The sequence below is a fragment of the Saccostrea cucullata genome, unplaced genomic scaffold (assembly GCF_032062105.1).
Source record: "Saccostrea cucullata isolate Sc308-1 unplaced genomic scaffold, CSIRO_AGI_Scuc_v1 ctg16300, whole genome shotgun sequence".
NCBI lineage: Eukaryota > Metazoa > Mollusca > Bivalvia > Ostreida > Ostreidae > Saccostrea > Saccostrea cuccullata.
Window position 1 is genome coordinate 1 of NW_026941203.1, and position 12,796 is coordinate 12,796.

At 33.6% G+C, this 12,796-nt stretch overlaps 11 non-coding genes across 11 annotated transcripts; 8 read left to right on the forward strand and 3 right to left on the reverse strand.

Annotated features, from left to right (window-relative positions):
* Positions 1-833: 833 nt before the first annotated feature.
* Positions 834-906, reverse strand: Trnar-ccu (transfer RNA arginine (anticodon CCU)). Its single transcript has one exon. It is a non-coding gene; the product is annotated as a tRNA-Arg (tRNA).
* Positions 907-1,584: 678 nt separating this feature from the next.
* Positions 1,585-1,657, forward strand: Trnak-uuu (transfer RNA lysine (anticodon UUU)). Its single transcript has one exon. It is a non-coding gene; the product is annotated as a tRNA-Lys (tRNA).
* A 585-nt stretch (positions 1,658-2,242) lies between these two features.
* Trnaa-ugc (transfer RNA alanine (anticodon UGC)) lies at positions 2,243-2,315 on the forward strand. The gene has a single exon. It is a non-coding gene; the product is annotated as a tRNA-Ala (tRNA).
* A 1,117-nt stretch (positions 2,316-3,432) lies between these two features.
* Positions 3,433-3,519, forward strand: Trnam-cau (transfer RNA methionine (anticodon CAU)). The gene is given in 2 exon segments: positions 3,433-3,469; positions 3,484-3,519. It is a non-coding gene; the product is annotated as a tRNA-Met (tRNA).
* Positions 3,520-3,668: 149 nt separating this feature from the next.
* Positions 3,669-3,741, reverse strand: Trnar-ccu (transfer RNA arginine (anticodon CCU)). The gene has a single exon. It is a non-coding gene; the product is annotated as a tRNA-Arg (tRNA).
* A 678-nt stretch (positions 3,742-4,419) lies between these two features.
* Trnak-uuu (transfer RNA lysine (anticodon UUU)) lies at positions 4,420-4,492 on the forward strand. The gene has a single exon. It is a non-coding gene; the product is annotated as a tRNA-Lys (tRNA).
* A 1,773-nt stretch (positions 4,493-6,265) lies between these two features.
* Positions 6,266-6,352, forward strand: Trnam-cau (transfer RNA methionine (anticodon CAU)). The gene is given in 2 exon segments: positions 6,266-6,302; positions 6,317-6,352. It is a non-coding gene; the product is annotated as a tRNA-Met (tRNA).
* A 144-nt stretch (positions 6,353-6,496) lies between these two features.
* On the reverse strand, positions 6,497-6,569 carry Trnar-ccu (transfer RNA arginine (anticodon CCU)). Its single transcript has one exon. It is a non-coding gene; the product is annotated as a tRNA-Arg (tRNA).
* Positions 6,570-7,827: 1,258 nt separating this feature from the next.
* On the forward strand, positions 7,828-7,900 carry Trnak-uuu (transfer RNA lysine (anticodon UUU)). The gene has a single exon. It is a non-coding gene; the product is annotated as a tRNA-Lys (tRNA).
* Positions 7,901-8,474: 574 nt separating this feature from the next.
* On the forward strand, positions 8,475-8,547 carry Trnaa-ugc (transfer RNA alanine (anticodon UGC)). The gene has a single exon. It is a non-coding gene; the product is annotated as a tRNA-Ala (tRNA).
* Positions 8,548-11,747: 3,200 nt separating this feature from the next.
* On the forward strand, positions 11,748-11,838 carry Trnay-gua (transfer RNA tyrosine (anticodon GUA)). Its single transcript is given in 2 exon segments — positions 11,748-11,784; positions 11,803-11,838. It is a non-coding gene; the product is annotated as a tRNA-Tyr (tRNA).
* Positions 11,839-12,796: the final 958 nt, after the last annotated feature.

Consider the following 12,796-nt stretch of genomic DNA (forward strand, 5'->3'; position numbering starts at 1 on the left):
TAAATTATTTCTCTTTGAGGCCTCCATACAATCCGTTATTTCTGGACGGCGTAGGAATACATTTTACCGTAAAGGAACGTAATCGAGATGAATTTCGATAGAGTTCAACTTAAATTGTCAAAACAATCGATAAATAAACTTATAACAACTAATCGAATGTTGTTTAAGTCAACAAATATCGTAATTACGAGTTTACTTCAGAATAGTTCGTCTTTGACCATGGCCATGTTGACATAAACAACAACTCTCATCTATAGCGAAAATTGCAGACCGACGACGCCTTCAATTTGCACTTGTTATTCAAATATTGAGGAAAAATATAGAAAGTAAATATGAATTTGATGCTAATAGGGCAAGATTTTGAGGTACGTTTCTTTTCCCTGTCAAAACGATACAGACTGAGCTTATTTTCTACGTATTCATGAACGTTGAGACAGCGATTTTTAAAATTCACACTCGTGATCGGACAGTGACATAAACATTTTCACGGCGTCCATCAGTTAGGCAGTCTAGTATGTTGCCAGTTTTGTTTAAGCCCTAATTAAATTTAAAGTTTCTTGTATTCATTATTTAGCCAGAACAGACCCAGAAATAACTGCTTTCATTGTTTATACGATAACCTAGTAGTGTCATCAAGAAAGTAGTTCTGATTGAAAGAATTTATCGATGTGTAAAAATTTTCTGGAACGTGTTCTCGTCCAATCAAAACACAGGAAATCAATAGATAAAATGAAGATTGGAATTATACATCTACTACATATATAAACCACAAGAAATGGAGAGGACGTTCGTTGGTGGCCTCTGCTATCTCGTGAGAGGTAAAATAAATGGAAAACCTCCGGCGGGACTCGAACCCGCAATCCCCGGCTTAGGAGGCCGGTGCCTTATCCATTGGGCCACGGAGGCATTAAGTATTTTGATATAAAATGCATAGACATAGCTTAAAATATGCAAGAAAACATGTACATAAGGAATTTCAAAAGTTGCAAAGAAATTGTCCCTTATACCCAACTCTTTTCCTACAAACACACTTTTCAACCAAAGATGAAAGGTGGTAGTTTCATATAAGTAATCTCAGCATATTTACTTCTTAAAGGTAATGTATAGACAGTTTTGTGGGTGCTATGCAAATGAATGAAAGCATTTATAAGTGAGTATTTCATTATTGAAATAAGTAGACGAATTATTGGGGTTCAAATGTCAGATTCGAAACTAACTGCAATCCCTTAGAGGGCTGGCTTTACACTATAAAATTATAAGTTCAAGGTTTAGATAAATACAAATGATCAATGGAATACAACTTTCTCGATTTTGTTCATCGTGTTATTTTGGCTGATCATTCGAATAAGGAAGAAGATTGTAATAATTCGAAACATCGTTAAAGACATTCATAAATAGAAAATTTGTTTCAGTTCAAAATTTTTTAAAAAGCAGTTCCTCAAATTTCAATGGAACTGACTTTCTTGAGTGGTTCAAATCGATCACATTTCCAGGTTGGCATACGATAAAAAAAAATTGTTTTATAATACATGTATATATGTACAGGTACTAGGCAAGAAAGATTTATCGTATTGGAGGATACAAGCCCGCGTAGCTCAGTCGGTAGAGCATCAGACTTTTAATCTGAGGGTCTTGGGTTCGAGTCCCAACGTGGGCGCAAATATTTTCTTTGATAAAAGTCCTTTTGTCCAAATATCAAGAAAGTGAACAAAACATTAGAATTCTACTTTATTAAATGCAGTCAAGTAGCAAATGCAACGGAATTGCGGGCAAGATGGACATTTTATGTATTTTTCATTCAGATCTTATATGGGTATATACTGTACAAACTTTCATGGTCCTTTCAGTAGTTTATGACAAGAAAATTGGCTGATACTTCTTTATTGGAGGAGGAAGTGGTGGGTGAATGGGGTAGGTGGGTGAAAAGGGGAAGGTTTTGTGGTTTAATACCCTATCCCGTCACACTACATGTGTTGTCATATTCAGTGTATCAAAGACAACTATCAAATTTTCGAAAGAGGATTTTCTGACAAGGCAAATGATAGCCTGAACCCCGTCCAGTATTCGATTTTCCATTATTTGCTCCTGTAATATCTTTGGTTCTTCGTGGAATGGTTCTCCCATTTGATATCGATGACTTTGTACTAGAAGAGATTGATCTATAATGGTTTCAAATTTAAAATCAAAGTTCAACCCCTGATCCTCATATTGTACATCTCTCTAGCACACTTTGCGTATGTATGGGGAATTAGCTCAAGTGGTAGAGCGCTCGCTTTGCATGTGAGAGGTACCGGGATCGATACCCGGATTCTCCATCTTCTGAATGCATTCTGCTTTTTTAACTTTTTTAATAATTATTAAAGTAACTTCATGAACGTAAGCTGCAAGTTGAGATTTCAATCCATGTCTGTCTGTGTGTGTGTCTAAGCTTTCTCGATTAAACTTGAATTTGCTTCATGAAATAAGTTGTGCCTGCAGAAAAACAAAAGCAGATCTGCTTCTAGAAAGGCAAAGACAGTTAAATTTTCAGAGATATATATGTATTTTAAAAATCCTACGCAAGGAAATAGCCAATCAAAATGAGCTTAAGCAATTTTTAGCTCTATATATAGAGAGACAATTTCTTTTTCATTTTTCCATTTGGCATCTTTGTTTAGGTCTACAGTGTAAATTGTGGACTCATTTACTAGGAATATTATAGCTTTAGAAAACTTATGCCACTGAATTAAAGGGAACTCTTTTAGATTCGCATGATGCAACTTGTGTGGGCTGTTTGTCAACATGTGAAATCCACGTGTATGATCACTGATGTTGAATATTTTTCTCCTCTTTGCATCAGGATAAGATGCCAAACCCATGATACGCAAACCTAAAGGGAAAAAATGAACAAAGATTAATTCAATATGTTCCATTCATTGATGCATATAATTGAATTGCCCATTCATCCGAGGAAAGCATACATTGGATGTTTGGAAATGTAGTTTTGACAAAATTCACCCATACTATAACGAAGACAAAAATTACTTTGTAATATCTTATAAGATTTCCAATGATAAAAAAAAACAATAGATTTCCCAGTCGTTAGCTAAAATAATTGCAGCTATTCACTCTTGTTCACTCACTTGTTTTCAATGATATTACAAGGCGAGAGTTGACAGAAAACATTTGAATTGGACAACCCCTTCTCTCAAGGTGAAATCAAAGGATTTAATTCATTTTATTATGTTCTCTACCGAGGCAACTCATAATAAAGGTAATTTATTTCTCTAATTTTCTTCATGTAACTAACCAATTTTTACTGAAATGGACTATTTTTTAAATCAACGAAAATGTGCATATATTCTTTGTACTTTTTGGAAAGTTTTTAATTTTCAATTTAAACAAGTTCAGGTTGAACATTGTGTTCAAAATGTGTGCTAATAGGTGTCATGTGCCTCGGTAGCGCAGTAGGTAGCGCGTCAGTCTCATAATCACACAAGGGCCATCTGAAGGTCGTGAGTTCGATCCTCACCCGGGGCAATCATTTTAGTTCTCTTTTTACTTTGTTTTTTAGTATCCCAATTAGCAAAAATACCATGATCAAAAGCATATATAAAAAAAACTACAAGAAATGGAGAGGACGTTTGTTGGTGGCCTCTGCTATCTCGTGAGAGGTAAAAAAAATGGAAAACCTCCGGCGGGACTCGAACCCGCAATCCCCGGCTTAGGAGGCCGGTGCCTTATCCATTGGGCCACGGAGGCATTAAGTATTTTGATATAAAATGCATAGACATAGCTTAAAATATGCAAGAAAACATGTACATAAGGAATTTCAAAAGTTGCAAAGAAATTGTCCCTTATACCCAACTCTTTTCCTACAAACACACTTTTCAACAAAAGATGAAAGGTGGTAGTTTCGTATAAGTAATCTCAGCATATTTACTTCTTAAAGGTAATGTATAGACAGTTTTGTGGGTGCTATGCAAATGAATGAAAGCATTTATAAGTGAGTATTTCATTATTGAAATAAGTAGACGAATTATTGGGGTTCAAATGTCAGATTCGAAACTAACTGCAATCCCTTAGAGGGCTGGCTTTACACTATAAAATTATAAGTTCAAGGTTTAGATAAATACAAATGATCAATGGAATACGACTTTCTCGATTTTGTTCATCGTGTTATTTTGGCTGATCATTCGAATAAGGAAGAAGATTGTAATAATTCGAAACATCGTTAAAGACATTCATAAATAGAAAATTTGTTTCAGTTCAAAATTTTTTAAAAAGCAGTTCCTCAAATTTCAATGGAACTGACTTTCTTGAGTGGTTCAAATCGATCACATTTCCAGGTTGGCATACGATAAAAAAAAATTGTTTTATAATACATGTAGATATGTACAGGTACTAGGCAAGAAAGATTTATCGTATTGGAGGATACAAGCCCGCGTAGCTCAGTCGGTAGAGCATCAGACTTTTAATCTGAGGGTCTTGGGTTCGAGTCCCAACGTGGGCGCAAATATTTTCTTTGATAAAAGTCCTTTTGTCCAAATATCAAGAAAGTGAACAAAACATTAGAATTCTACTTTATTAAATGCAGTCAAGTAGCAAATGCAACGGAATTGCGGGCAAGATGGACATTTTATGTATTTTTCATCAGATCTTATATGGGTATATACTGTACAAACTTTCATGGTCCTTTCAGTGGTTTATGACAAGAAAATTGGCTGGTACTTCTTTATTGGAGGAGGAAGTGGTGGGTGAATGGGGTAGGTGGGTGAAAAGGGGAAGGTTTTGTGGTTTAATACCCTATCCCGTCACACTACATGTGTTGTCATATTCAGTGTATCAAAGACAACTATCAAATTTTCGAAAGAGGATTTTCTGACAAGGCAAATGATAGCCTGAACCCCGTCCAGTATTCGATTTTCCATTATTTGCTCCTGTAATATCTTTGGTTCTTCGTGGAATGGTTCTCCCATTTGATATCGATGACTTTGTACTAGAAGAGATTGATCTATAATGGTTTCAAATTTAAAATCAAAGTTCAACCCCTGATCCTCATATTGTACATCTCTCTAGCACACTTTGCGTATGTATGGGGAATTAGCTCAAGTGGTAGAGCGCTCGCTTTGCATGTGAGAGGTACCGGGATCGATAACCGGATTCTCCATCTTCTGAATGCATTCTGCTTTTTAACTTTTTTAATAATTATTAAAGTAACTTCATGAACGTAAGCTGCAAGTTGAGATTTCAATCCATGTCTGTCTGTGTGTGTGTCTAAGCTTTCTCGATTAAACTTGAATTTGCTTCATGAAATAAGTTGTGCCTGCAGAAAAACAAAAGCAGATCTGCTTCTAGAAAGGCAAAGACAGTTAAATTTTCAGAGATATATATGTATTTTAAAAATCCTACGCAAGGAAATAGCCAATCAAAATGAGCTTAAGCAATTTTTAGCTCTATATAAAGAGAGACAATTTCTTTTTCATTTTTCCATTTGGCATCTTTGTTTAGGTCTACAGTGTAAATTGTGGACTCATTTACTAGGAATATTATAGCTTTAGAAAACTTATGCCACTGAATTAAAGGGAACTCTTTTAGATTCGCATGATGCAACTTGTTTGGGCTGTTTGTCAACATGTGAAATCCACGTGTATGATCACTGATGTTGAATATTTTTCTCCTCTTTGCATCAGGATAAGATGCCAAACCCATGATACGCAAACCTAAAGGGAAAAAATGAACAAAGATTAATTCAATATGTTCCATTCATTGATGCATATAATTGAATTGCCCATTCATCCGAGGAAAGCATACATTGGATGTTTGGAAATGTAGTTTTGACAAAATTCACCCATACTATAACGAAGACAAAAATTACTTTGTAATATCTTATAAGATTTCCAATGATAAAAAAAAACAATAGATTTCCCAGTCGTTAGCTAAAATAATTGCAGCTATTCACTCTTGTTCAGTCACTTGTTTTCAATGATATTACAAGGCGAGAGTTGACAGAAAACATTTGAATTGGACAACCCTTTCTCTCAAGGTGAAATCAAAGGATTTAATTCATTTTATCATGTTCTCTACCGAGGCAACTCATAATAAAGGTAATCTATTTCTCTAATTTTCTTCATGTAACTAACCAATTTTTACTGAAATGGACTATTTTTTAAATCAACGAAAATGTGCATATATTCTTTGTACTTTTTGGAAAGTTTTTAATTTTCAATTTAAACAAGTTCAGGTTGAACATTGTGTTCAAAATGTGTGCTAATAGGTGTCATGTGCCTCGGTAGCGCAGTAGGTAGCGCGTCAGTCTCATAATCACACAAGGGCCATCTGAAGGTCGTGAGTTCGATCCTCACCCGGGGCATTCATTTTAGTTCCCTTTTTATTTTGTTTTTTAGTATGCCAATTAACAAAAATTCCATAATTAAAAGCATATATAAACTACAAGAAATGGAGAGGACGTTTGTTGGTGGCCTCTGCTACCTTGTGAGAGGTAAAATAAATGGAAAACCTCCGGCGGGACTCGAACCCGCAATCCCCGGCTTAGGAGGCCGGTGCCTTATCCATTGGGCCACGGAGGCATTAAGTATATTGATATAAAATGCATAGACATTGCTTAAAATACGTAAAAATACATTTCAAAAGTTGAAAAGAAATTGTCCCTTATACCCAACTCTTTTCCTACAAACACACTTTTCAACCAAAGATGAAAGGTGGTAGTTTCGTATCAATAATCTCAGCATTTTGACTTCTTAAAGGTGATGTATAGCCAGTTTTGTAGTTGCTATGCATTTATGAGTCAGTATTTGAAAATTGAAATAAGTAGACGAATTATTCGGGTTCAAATGTCAGATTCGAAACTAACTGCAATCCCTTAGAGGGCTGGCTTTACACTATAAAATTATAAGTTCAAGGTTTAGATAAATACAAGTAGAGCTTTTTAAAAAAGCTTACCGTCTTTAGCAACACTCTCAAACAGTAAACTGATCTACACCTATCAGGCCGTATAATTCTTTTGAATTTCTTGATTTTGTATTTCTACATTAGCTTTTTACTGGCATTAGCCCTACCACGGTTGTCGCTCGGTCATCTCCGTAAACTGGCCGAGAGCTTTCGGCAAAACTCGGCTGATTCCATTCCCTTCTTCAAACAAGAAAGGGGAAAAGAATAATAACAAATTGTAAAGCCTGCGAGCAATTAAAATCAAATTTTATTTATAATGAAATTAAAGAGATCTTATTCTTTATTGCTATACAAAAAATCATGTTATTATGAATCAATTACTGCTGATTTTGTTGTTCGTTTTGTCATTTTTTTTAAAGATTGAAAATCTTGCAAAATTGTTAAGTCGTACGAAAATTAGATCATCAGAAAGTTATCTCCCTTGCCTTGAACATCATTTCAACCAATGAAATAATTGAAAATTTTCTCATCATGCATTTTCTACCAATCACAAAAGAGAGGAAGTGAATAGTCCGAAGACTGTAAAAAACTTCAACTATACAATACCGTCTTCCAAGGAAAACGGTAACAAATAATCAACAATGGAAGACGACTTTCACGATTTTGTTCATCGTGTTATTTTGGTTGATCATTCCAATAAAGAAGAAGATTGTAATAATTCAAAATATCGTTAAAGATATTCATTAATAGAAAATTTCTTTCAGTTCAAAATTTTTTAAAAAGCAATACCTCAAATTTCAATGGAATTGACTTTTTTGATTGGTTCAAATCGATCAGCTTTCCATGTTAGCAAACGGTCAAAAAAATATTTGTTTTATAATATATATGTACAGGTACTAGGCAGTACAAGAAAGATTTATTGTATTAGCGATACAAGCCCGCGTAGCTCAGTCGGTAGAGCATCAGACTTTTAATCTGAGGGTCTTGGGTTCGAGTCCCAACGTGGGCGCAAATATTTTCTTTGATAAAAGTTCTTTTGTCCAAATATCAAGAAAGTGGACAAAACATTACAATCCCACTTTATTAAATGCAATCAAGTAGCAAATGCAACGGAATTGCGGGCAAGATGAACATTTTATGTACTTTTCATTCAGATCTGATCATGATACGGGTATATACTGCACAAGCTTTCATGGTCCTTTCAGTGGTTTATGAAAAGAAAACTGGCTGATACTTCTTTATTGGAGGAGGAAGTGGTGGGTGAAAAGGGGAAGGTTTTGTGGTTTAATACCCTATCCCGTCACACTACATTTGTTGTCATATTCAATATATTAAAGACAACTATCAAATTTTCGAAAGAGGATTTTCTGACAAGGCAAATGATAGCCTGAACCCCGTCCAGTATTCGATTTTCCATTATTTGCTCCTGTAATATCTTTGGTTCTTCGTGGAATGGTTCTCCCATTTGATATCGATGACTTTGTACTAGAAGAGATTGATCTATAATGGTTTCAAATTTAAAATCAAAGTTCAACCCCTGATCCTCATATTGTACATCTCTCTAGCACACTTTGCGTATGTATGGGGAATTAGCTCAAGTGGTAGAGCGCTCGCTTTGCATGTGAGAGGTACCGGGATCGATACCCGGATTCTCCATCTTCTGAATGCATTCTGCTTTTTTAACTTTTTTAATAACAAATACTATTAACATGAAATAAGTTATGCCTGCAGAAAAACAAAAGCAGATCTGCTTCTAGAAAGGCAAAGACAGTTAAATTTTCAAAGATATATATGTATTTTAAAAATCTTACGCAAGGAAATAGCCAATCAAAATGTACTTAGTCAATGTTTAGCTCTATATATAGAGAGACAATTTCTTTTTCATTTTTCATTTTGGCATCTTTGTTTAGGCCTACAGTATAAAATGTGGACTCATTTACTAGGAATATCATAGCTTTAGAGGAATTTTCCCCACTAAATTAAAGGGAACTCTTTTAGATTCGCATGATGCAACTTCCCGGATGGTTTGTGGGCTGTTTGTCAACATTTGAAAACCACGTGTATGATCACTGATTCTGAATATTTTTCTCCTCTTTGCATCAGGATAAAATGCCAAACCCATGATACGCAAACCTAAAGGGAAAAAATGAACCAAGATTAATTCAATGTGTTCCATTCATTGCTGCATAGAATTAAATTGCCCATTCATCCGAGGAAAGCATACATTGGATGTTTGGAAATGTAGTTTTGACAAAATTTACCCATACTATAACGAAGACAAAAATTACTTTGTAATATCATATGGGATTTCCAATGATAAAAAAACAATAAATTTCCCAGTCATTAGCTAAAATAATTGCAGCTATTCACTCTTGTTCAGTCACTTGTTTTCAATGATATTACAAGGAGAAAGTTGACAGAAACCATTTGAATTGGACAACCCCTTCTCTCAAGGTGAAATCAAAGGATTTCATTTTATCATGTTCTTTAATGAGGTAACTCATAATAAAGGTAATCTATTTCTCTAATTTTCTTGAAATAACTAACAAATTTTACTGAAATGGACTATTTTTTAAATCAAAGAAAACGTGCATATATTCTTTGTACTTTTTGGAAAGTTTTTAATTTTCAATGTAAACAAGTTCAGGTTGAACATTGTGTTCAAAATGTGTGCTAATAGGTGTCATGTGCCTCGGTAGCGCTTAGCTTCAAACATGAACTTTGAGGTTCGGGCATTCAATGAGATGAAGGCAAACCATGATTCCAAACCACAATTTGACAAATCAGATAAAGGCAAACCAGAATTGCAAACCACAAATTATCCAATCAGAAGTTCGCTTTTGATTGGACTCCATTTTGTAAACAAAGATTTTGCCTTTTTTGGGACTAATAGAATCAATATAATATTATTGCTCCATGATAGTTTCAAATTAGAAATCAAAAATCATCATGAACCTTATAATGTACATCTATTGAGCACACATTGCATGGCATAGTCTGTTTTAAAATACATATATGGTTCGTATATATATTGTTCTGCAGAAGTGGTTGAGTTTTTTTTTTTTTAATAATTATAGGAAAAAATAAGCAGTATATCCAACACAACAGCGATTTGATTTTATTTTTTTAATTTATTAATTAATTTTTTTTATATACATTCGTCATTTCTTGTGTAAATATTTGTTTTATTATGATCCTGGCCCTGGGTGGGGGATTTCGGATCAAAAAATGATTTTGATTTTTTAAAATGGCTTCCGATTTAGGCACTATGGGTATGTAATTGTTCTGTAGGTATGTGAGTAATGAATAAGGGTTTTACTGAAATTAAATTTGCAGAAAAGACAGCTTGAAATTAATTAAAATAATGATATATTTTAAGTGTGCTCCTTGCTATATATCATACTTTTTTATGATTCAAGGTAGTTTAAAGTATGAGAAGACTTAAAATAGTAAATACATATTTTTTCTATATATTACCATTTTAAAGGAAGAAAATCAAGAAGTGTTTTATGCTTCCACTCAGTTTCATTGGATTTCTTCCTAAGTTCTCTTCGTTTAGTATATGTAAACATCATGGGAAAGTCAAGTATTTAAAGTTAAAATAAAACTTGAAGGTCCTGGGGAATAATAGAAGTCCTTGATTTGATTTTCATTATGATAAAAGAAAATCATTTTATACCTGCAGTCAAAATTTACAATTTATTCTTAAACTTTTTTTGAATAAGACTGTTCAAAAAACATAATTACATGTCATGTGTATATATAGAATAGAATAGAATAGATTTATTCCAGATCAGGGCCCTTGTGGGCATATTACATACATGATTATTAAACAGAGCATATAATAGTTATTAATAAGATGTGATGTGTTCTTAGTACATGTATAATTATACATAATAATTTACACATGGTTCATAAGTTGAAATAATTGCTAACATGTGAACTTTAAATACATATTGTAATTAAAAATATATAAAGAAGTACCACCGTGTACCATAATGCAAAAAAGCCAGAGATATACATACACAGAAATGAAAAATATATATATATATATATATATATATATATATATATATATTTTTTTTTTATACATACCAACACATACATACATACACGTATATATATATGTCCACACACATACATACTGAGTAGCTATATTCCACTAAATTGCAAAAGATACCACGGGACAGTGCATTGGTACTTTATAATTCATCATGTTTTGTATATATATATCACTTGAGACAGTCTGTTGATATTAAATGGATAAAGTAAATAATCAAATAACAAAAATATAAATAGAAAAATTGGATTGAGATAATTATTTAATTACATGTTCTTCTTTTGGTAGAAATCATGTTAAATTTATCTTACCGTAACATTACCATAACAAACATTTCTGAATCAGATCTATACCTTATCTTATTGCATCTTACGTGTATATTATTGTCACCATTCAACGTCAAGGTTTAGTATTTCAGAACTGTGGTTAAAAAACCTTGACATTGTGAGTATGTTGTTCTTTTTTCCCTTATCACACAGAAGTCAATACAACTGACAGTGTAATAGGGGAATGCCCATCAAAATATCTATCTATAGATATCATACCTACTCATGCCTATATAGATAGTTTTCGATGGCGGATCCATATTTATAAAATACTAATATATTTTCATAAATTATTTACATCTACACCAGTTCGATCTGATTCAACGCTTTAAGACTAAAGTTTTAAATATGTACAAATAGATGTAAACACAGTATATCAACTTGTTGATCAAAACATATGGAACGATTTTATTAAAAATTAAAACTTACCTGCTCAGATTACGTTGAACTTGAATCGGCTCCTTATGTATCCCGTGATAGCTCAGTTGGTAGAGCGGAGGACTGTAGTGGTTATAAAATACTGAAATCCTTAGGTCGGTGGTTCAAATCCGCCTCGCGGGATTACATTTTTTTTTTCTCGTATTCTAAGACTTTCCACCAATCATAAAAATATACGTGTTCACTCACTAATTTTTCATCCATTTACGTCTTATTTGTATAAAAGGTGACATGGCAAGAAACAGGATCAGTTTCGCTTGAATTTTTTTTTTTTTTTTTTTTTGAACGCTACCTTCTGTTAAAAATGAAATGTCTTTTAGAAAATTTCCATATTTGTGAGCCAGTTGAATTGATTCTTCAAATATACACACCCAAAGAGAAAACACTTTTAAAGAAATCATCAAGAACCTCAGCATGCAGGAAAATATCTCTGAAAGTTCACGCAAGTTATTTTCCTCTTCCCTACTTTTTTCCTTCTTTCATCTCACCAACCGGCTTTTCTTCCCTGCATTAGTTAAAAGAAAAAGAATGATAATTTTTAAATTTATCCATCTTTCTGTCAATCTGTTCACTATACTATCTCGTAACTAAAATATTTTTAATTTACGAGTGCATTTCTATATCTTAAGCTTTATAAATTAAAAAAAAAATTAAACAGAAACAAATCTGTTAATTTGTGTACATCTACTGCGTTTCTGATCCATGAAAGAAAATGAATAAATTGCAAATATGGATTCAAATGGTTAAGCATGACATTGTGCAATTTACAGAATAAAAACTAGTATTTAATCCTTGCTGTACAGACTGTACTGACATGTACATCGTTCTTATTACCCCCTCCCCTTTCCTAATTACCTTTCCCACTGCGTCCATTTCACACAAACTCTTCAAAGTCGCAGGAGATACTTGATTACGTCACCGATGCACCTGGGCCGAGAGGTGTCGGCTGCTGCCTACAGAGAGGCGCTGACTGCAAGCGTGAGAAAACAATGATTTTGGTCAACACTCGGTCACTCTGCAGCGACATCCGAGCGAAACAGGTTACAAGTTCTGTAGAAAATAGGAAAATTTTACACACAGA